Here is an 8,311-nt window from a genome sequence, read left to right on the forward strand (position 1 = left end):
TAAAAAGCAATAAAACATAATCAAACTTTTGTCTAATGTTCACCAAATTACTACTCAATCTAGTGGACATTCTAAAATCAAAATTGTATTAAACCCATTCATTCACGTCACCAATTTTACCACTTTGAGAACAAATTACATCAAAATCAACAATGCAATATTCACTGATCCACCATTAATCAAAACTTTAAACCAAAAAAAAGTAAAAAATTGGAGCAAGTTAAAAGAGTAATAATAGTAGCAATTATGCTAATCAATCTAATTAACCGATCAATGTTAATATTATCGAACCTGCATCTCTCTTAAACTTGAATTGCTTAATTTCTTTGTTGAATTCAGCTTTAAATGATTACGATTTCTTCATCAAACAATCTGCATAATCACAATTGCAATCACAATTCACAATAAACCTCTTCATATCACCATCGGATATATCTCCTACTTTACGATCTTGAACTTACCAACAAAACTGAAATCAAGAACAATTAGATGGATATTTGACAAAAAAATGAAACCCTAAGAGAGAGAAAGTGGGCAAACCTTTTCAAATGATATTGCATAGATTCAACAAATGAGAGCCAAGACAATTCCATATCAAAACAACGAGAGTAGATGGTGGTGAGTTGCGCCGAAAGACGACATTGGTCGTGGTCGCAGGTCGCTTCGTACAACAAACACGCAAAAGGAGAAACGATTGAACGAAACACCCATTCATAATCGCTCTATACAACGGAGGTGGGGACGAAGACCTTGCAAATAGAACGATAGTGCGTGGCAACACCATGAGAAACAATGGCCTTCAACTATGGTAATGAACCAACCCTGAGAAGTGAGAACAATGGAAATTCAAGGGTTTGGAGTGAAACTACTCTTCTGGGCAGAGAAGTGGGTTTTTATTTGCTTTTTGTTTTTTTTTGAAGCATAAAGTATAGTGTTTATTTCCTTGTATCATACAATGATACTAATATTTTATAATTAAAAAATGATAACACATAAAAGAGACCTGTTAACAACAACAACCTAGGGGGAATATTTTATAATTCGCAAGTTTACCTTTCTTCCTTTGATTATGAATCATTTGAAAATTGTGAGTCATGCTTGCTTGGTAAAATGACTAAGTCACCCTTTACGGGTGTAGGTGAAAGAGCAAGTGACCTTTTGGGACTCATACATACGGATGTATGTGGACCAATGAGTTCAAAATCTAGGGGTCAATATAGATACTTCGTTACTTTTACTGATGATTTAAGTAGATTTGGATATGTTTACTTAATGAAGCAGAAGTTGGAAGCCTTTGAAAAGTTCAAAGAATTCTAGAATGAGGTACAAAACCAACTTGGGAAAATAATCAAGGCATTATGATCTGATCGTGGTGGTGAATATTTAACCCAAGAATTTGATGAACATCTAATTAATTGTGGAATAATTTCACAGTTAACTCCTCCAGGGACGCCACAGTTAAATGGGGTGTCAGAAAGGAGGAATAGGACCTTACTAGATATGGTTCTGTCCATGATGAGCTTTACTGATCTTCACATATCATTCTGGGGATATGCATTAGGAGCAGCTGCGAACATACTAAACAGAAGCCCATCCAAAGCAGTTGAGACAACACCATATGAGTTATGGACTGGAAAAGTTCCAAAGTTGTCTTATCTCAAGATTTGGGGATGTGAAGCCTATGTAAAGCGTTTACAAGGCGATAAACTACAACCTAAATCAGACAAATGTTTCTTTGTGGGTTATCCAAAAGAAACAATGGGGTATTACTTCTACACTCGCGAAGATAACAAAGTGTTTGTTGCTCGCGATGGTGTCTTTCTAGAAAAGGAATTCCTCTCTAGAAAGCCAAGTGGGAGTAAAGTGGTTCTCAAAGAAATTCGAGACGAGCAACAAATGGATGTGGAATAACACCACATCAGAGGCGAGGGCGCATGAATCGATTAATCATGCGTCAGAGCAAGCTAATTCGACTAGCGAGACTCCTATCGTCCCACTTGAATCTAATTCATGCAAAAATCTTCAAGAAGTTGGAGAGAACATTTCTATTGTTGCTCATACCCTACGTAGGTCTGCCAGAATCAGAAACAAACAGTTTGTTGAAGTTCTGTTAACTGAGGATTCTGAAATCTTCTTATTGGAGAATGAGGAACCTTCTACCTACAAGCAAGCTTTGGTGAGCCCCAACTCAAATGAATGGCTTGAGGCCATGAAATCCGAAATGGAATCAATGTCTGAAAATGCTGTGTGGACCCTGGTGGACTTGCCTGATGGGGTAAAACCTATTGGTTGCAAGTGGGTTTACAAGATTAAGACAGACAAGGATGGAAATGCCTACATCTATAAAGCAAGACTGGTAGCAAAAGGATACAAACAGATTCATGGTATTGACTATGATGAAACCTTTTCTCCAGTAGCAATGCTTAAGTCCATTCGGATTCTTCTAGCGATTGCTGTATTTTTCGATTATGAAATTTGGCAGATGGATGTCAAAACCGCCTTCTTGAATGGTTTCTTGATGGAGGAAGTGTATATGACACAACCTGAGGGTTTTGAAGATCCAAAAAATCCTGGAAAGGTATGCAAACTTCAGAAATCCATTTATGGATTGAAGCAAGCATCAAGGAGTTGGAACCTTCGTTTTGATGAAGCAATCAAACAGTTTGGTTTTCTCAAAAGCGAAGAGGAACCTTGTGTATACAAGAAGTCCAGTGGGAGCAGCATAGTTTTCTTAGTCTTGTATGTAGATGACATACTCCTCATAGGGAACGACATACCAATGCTTGAGTCAGTCAAGGACTGGTTGAAGAGTTGTTTCTCCATGAAAGACTTGGGTGACGCCGAGTACATTTTGGGAATCAAGATTCATCGAGACAGGTCTCAAAGAATGATTGGGCTGAGTCAAGAGACTTATATTGATAAGGTTCTTGACAAGTTCGAGATGTCAAAATCCAAGAGAGGATTTCTCCCCATGTCTCATGGCATTACACTCAGTAAATCTCAATGTCCGGTTACACCAAACGAGATGAGACGTATGGCGATTGTACCTTATGCTTCGGCAGTGGGTCAATAATGTATGCCATGATCTGTACAAGGCCGAATGTTTCATATGCTTTAAGCATGTGTAGCAGATTTCAGGCAAATCCAGGAGAAGCACACTGGACAGCTGCCAAGAACATCCTTAAGTACTTGAGAAGGACTAAAGGAATGTTTTTAGTATATGGTGGCGAAGATGAGTTGGTTGTCAAAGGTTATACGGATGCGAGTTTCCAAACAGACAGAGATGATTTTAAATCCCAGTCTGGATACATTTTCTGTCTAAATGGAGGAGCAGTGAGCGGGAAGAGTTCGAAGCAAAGCACTGTCGCAGACTCTACAACAGAATCAGAGTATTTGGCTGCTGTTGAAGCAGCTAAGGAAGCAGTTTGGATAAAGAAGTTCCTAACTGAGCTGGATATCGTACCAAGTGCTCAAAATGGAATCGAATTGCATTGTGACAACAATGGCGCCATTGCTCAATCAAAGAAGCCTAGGTCACACTTCAAATCCAAACATGTTGAGAGGAAGTATTACCTCATTTGAGAGATCGTTGGCAGATGAGATGTCAAGATGTTCAAAGTTCATACGGATGAGAATGTCTCTGATCCACTTACTAAACCCCTTCCATTTCCTAAGCATGAGAAGCACACTAGTGCAATTGGATTGGGGCAAATGATGTAATTAAAAGTTGTATCTGTTTTTGGAGAAAAATAAGTTACATATGTAATACATTCATTTGCAGAATTATGTTTAATCAGAAATTTATTATTTCTCTTATTTAATTGTGGTTTCAATATTAAATAAAATGTCCAAAATAATTATGGATTGATGGGCTCATCAGGTTAATTTATTTAAATAACCTGGTGAATGAAACCCCACAGGTGAACAAAATCCATACATTATTTTAGTTCCTAGTCTAGAGTCATTAAAGTGGACTTAAATGATCTCTTTGAATGGACTAGCATGCAAGATTGATTGGATAGCGCTGTTTCTTGGGCTATAGGAGCGTAGTGAAGCTCGGTTAATCACATGGGTATGCATGAATGATGCATGATCGAACTATAGACCTACTTTAAATTTCAAGCATAGAAATTCCGGATATATTAGTGGATTCCTTTGACATGAGTGGAACATTGATTTCATTCAATGATTGATGTAACTGTGTACATTCAAATGTCTTCCCGTAACTGGAGATTATAAAGGGTGTTTCCTGGTTACCTCATGATTTGAGTGGGAGCCTTGGTTTCCACAAAATTGGATTGAGTCTATGTTAATTTAGATGAACACTACAAGAGGGGGGGTGAATTGTAGTTGAGTTCCTAAATAAAAATTTTGCAAATATAAAACAGAACAAAATAGGAACTTGCGATGCACACAGATTTTACGAGGAAACCTTCTAGTGCCCAACTAGAAGTAAAACCTCGACCCTACCTTAGGGATTTCAAACACAAATAATTCCACTATAATAGGGAAAACACCAAGTTACAACCTATTATAATTCTGCCTCTACTCTCAAGTTCCATAATGAACTTGCTACAGAACAACACCTTGTTCTACCCAGTTTGAGTCACACACTCAAACTCACTCGTACTCCCTAAGTACAGATCTTCCCCCTTCTCACCAGAAGCTCTCTCTGTATGCAATGATAAAAATACTCTTACCCTAATAAACCCGAAACCAAATACAAGAATTAACATCTAGTATATGATAGGCAAGCTATGCATGAAACTCGAAACTAATATGACAGTATGATAAGCTTGGCAAACTTACGCAACTATAGCTCTGTAAATTCTTCACGCATAAAACTCACAAAAACCTAGGCTCATGTTATTCTCTACTATTTATACGAGTATTACTTGTATAAACAGTAGGTTTACATAAAGATAAATAAGTAAAACTTAAATTATCTTAAAACACGGTTTTTTTAATTAAATCCTTTGAAGAAAATCTTTTCAGAAAATAATATAGAAATATTGAAAGCATAATATCTTTTTAACAAACTGATTTTAAGAGATAAATATTTAAAGAAAATCTTTTTCCGATTTCTATCTTTTATCTTTTCCGATTTTAATTTATTTTCCAAGCTAACTGTCACGCTTCTAATAAGTTTCATGCATATCCTACTTAACATATTTAACAATGAATCTAGAAGATAAAATCTTAACTAAAACATTGTTGCGTTGCACTCTTGTTCTGGTAGGTTTACTTGGACTCCACGCTTACTAAGTTCCTCCAAAGATCTTAGTCAGCAATCTTCAAGTTCCTGTGAAGGAACGTTCCTGTGAGGGAACTCAGTTCCTGTTAGGGAACTCTTCTTTTATATTGAATAACTTTCTTGATAAAGAACTCCTTCAAGTCTTCTCAGCTTTAGTTACTTCTTCCATCTCCAAGATCAATTTCACCTAGGCTGCACAAACACTTGAAAAGTCTTTATGAGATGAGTTTGCTGTAACTTAAGTTCCTCATCATCAAAACCTTTAAACATCAATAGTCTACCTATTTAATTAGAAATGTGTCTTGGCCCCTTGAGGAGGGAGAATTCAGAAAATGTATGGCCGTACTCAAATGGATTACAAAGTAATCATTTGTTTTGTAATTCTAACTCAGTTTCTCAAGAAAATATTTGTAGATTAATATGATCACGACATGAGATGCAATCATATTATCAAATCGACACACATTGACTTAAGGAATTTGAATATTGCGCACTTGTCTCGGACAAGTGGGAGATTGAAGGAATTGTGTCTTCGATAAGTGCAATTACTAGATATATCAAGGATCACTATTATGGAGATAATAAGTTCATTCTATTGGGGCGTCATCCTCTGTTGCTAGACTATGAGAGATGATCTTTGGGCTAGTTAAATAGTCTAAAGCCCTTTAGAATGGATCCTATAAGGTCACACACAAGGGTAATGGGTTAAGCAAGTTAGAGGCCCATTAATGGGCCTCATGAGCATTTAATTAGTCATAAGTATGATTGGGCTAAGTTTAGTTTGAGTGGGATTAGGAATTGGGCTTTGACTTGGACTATTATTTAGAGATATGATCTATAAATAATAGTCATGCCTAGGGTTGATTAATTAAGTCACAATTAACATACAGTGAATTGTAAATCTAAGCAACCATCATCCAAAGTCCTCTCCCCTCTCAAACTCACGGCCCTCTCTCTCCCCTCTCACCCACGGCCGGCCACCCTAGTGGTCCTCGTGGTGTTGCGCGGTGGTCCTTGGCTAGTTCATTGTTCGTTCATCTCCGTAGAAGGTCAATTGAAGGTTTAAATTGCAACTAACTAGCATTAGTGGAGGTCTTAATCTGTGCCCGTGGACCAAGTAGAGGAATCACACTTGAGGTTCTTTATCTCCCTAGTTCTTGCTCGATCACCGGTGGAATCACGCTTCAAAGGTATAATTTTTACTTCTTTATGTGTTATGCATGAGATCCTTGGTTAGGTGATATATGAATATGATTCATGTTTTCCGCATTTGTACCTATAAACTCCTACAGGATACTCAACTCAGAGGCCTCCTATGTTCAACGGCAAGTTCTATACTTATTGGAAGAACCGCATGGAGATCTTTATCAAGGCAGAGAACTACCAAGTCTGGAGGGTCATCGAGGTTGGTGATTTCGAAGTCACCAAAACTAATGCTCAGAATGAGGTAATCCCTAAGCCTATGTCTGAATATGAAAAAGAGGACTTTGATAAAATGGAAATAAATGTTATGGCTGTGAAATTGCTCCACTGTGGACTTGGACCTCACGAACACAATCGTGTTATGGGGTGCAAGAACGCTAAGGAAATCTGGGATTTGCTGCAGATTACTCATGAAGGAACTAATGAGGTTAAACGCTCAAAAATCGATCTACTTATGTCTAAGTATGAAAGATTTGAAATGCAGCCTAAGGAAACTATTCAAGAGATGCTAACCCGATTTACTAACATCATAAATGAGTTAGTTTCCCTTGGTAGACAGATTCCTACAGATGAGCAGGTTAGGAAGGTTCTTAGAAGTCTTCCACAAGATGAGAGAAGGAGAGCTAAGGTGACAGCCCTTCAGGAAATGAAGGACTTTACAAAGTTCAATATTGAACAACTAGCAGGTTCTCTCATGACTCATGAGCTACACCTTGGAGTCAACAATGAACCCATGAGGAACAAGGGATTGGCTCATAAGGCTGATGAAGAGGAAGACTCAGAAGTGGACGAGGATGAGGCTGCCCTAATTGTGCGAAGATTCAAAAAGATGTTCAAGAAAGGCCGAACCTCAAGGAACTTCGGGAAAAAGACCTCAAATCCAAAACCTGACTACAACTGCCACAAGTGTGGATCCCCAGATCACTTTATCAGAGACTGTCCCCTTTGGGAAAATGATAAAGGGAAAGGAAAGGCTAAGGAACAAGGGAGAGAAAAATTCAGCAAAGCAAACTATCAAAAGTCAAACATGAGGAAGGCCATGATAGCAGCCTGGGGAGACTCGGAAAGTGAAGAAGAAGATGATGACCAACCAGAAGAGGAGACAACCAATCTCTGTTTAATGGCCAAATCAAATGATGAAAAGGCTTACCTTGAGGAACTCCAGAAAGAGGTATTTCTTGATCCTAAACAGCTTAAAACTCTCTTAAAGATGTCTTGATAGATATATGTCTAGAAGAAGAAGAATTCTTTAGAGATACATGTGTGAAGTTAAATAAATGTGAAAAAGCTCTTAAGGTTTGCAAAGAACATGGCGCTTGGTTGGAAACAGCCTATGCCAAGTCTCAAAGAAAATTAAGAGAACTTGATTTTAAATACAAACACATAACTGAGATAGCTGATAGGATTAAGAATGAAAGTATTCTTCTGAATGTTGAATTAACTCAGTATAAGCTCATAAATTCTGATATCAGTTCTAGCAGTTCCTCAAGCGATCAGTTGCTTAAATTCAATGTTGATTTTGAAAATTTGAAAAATGAGCTTTCTACTTTAAAAACCCAAAAGGATCAACTTGAATCAGAACTAAATGCTAGAAAGGATAGAAGTATTGACCCAAAAGTCATACCTAAGTGGATAGATGAAGCTCAAGGAAAAAGAACTGAAGGCCTTGGTTATATGACCAAGAAGAAAGGTAAGCAAAAGAAATATGTTGAGCTTCCTAGCATGAAGGTATGTACTTTTTGTGGCAAGACTGGACATCTCTATGGACAGTGTAGGATAAGAGAAGAAGCTGATAAAAGAAATGTAAAACAAGTGTGGGTCAAGAAAACTGATATTGCATCCACGTCTAAGGAA

The sequence above is a fragment of the Chenopodium quinoa genome, unplaced genomic scaffold (assembly GCF_001683475.1).
Source record: "Chenopodium quinoa cultivar QQ74 unplaced genomic scaffold, ASM168347v1, whole genome shotgun sequence".
Taxonomy (NCBI): Eukaryota; Viridiplantae; Streptophyta; class Magnoliopsida; order Caryophyllales; family Amaranthaceae; genus Chenopodium; species Chenopodium quinoa.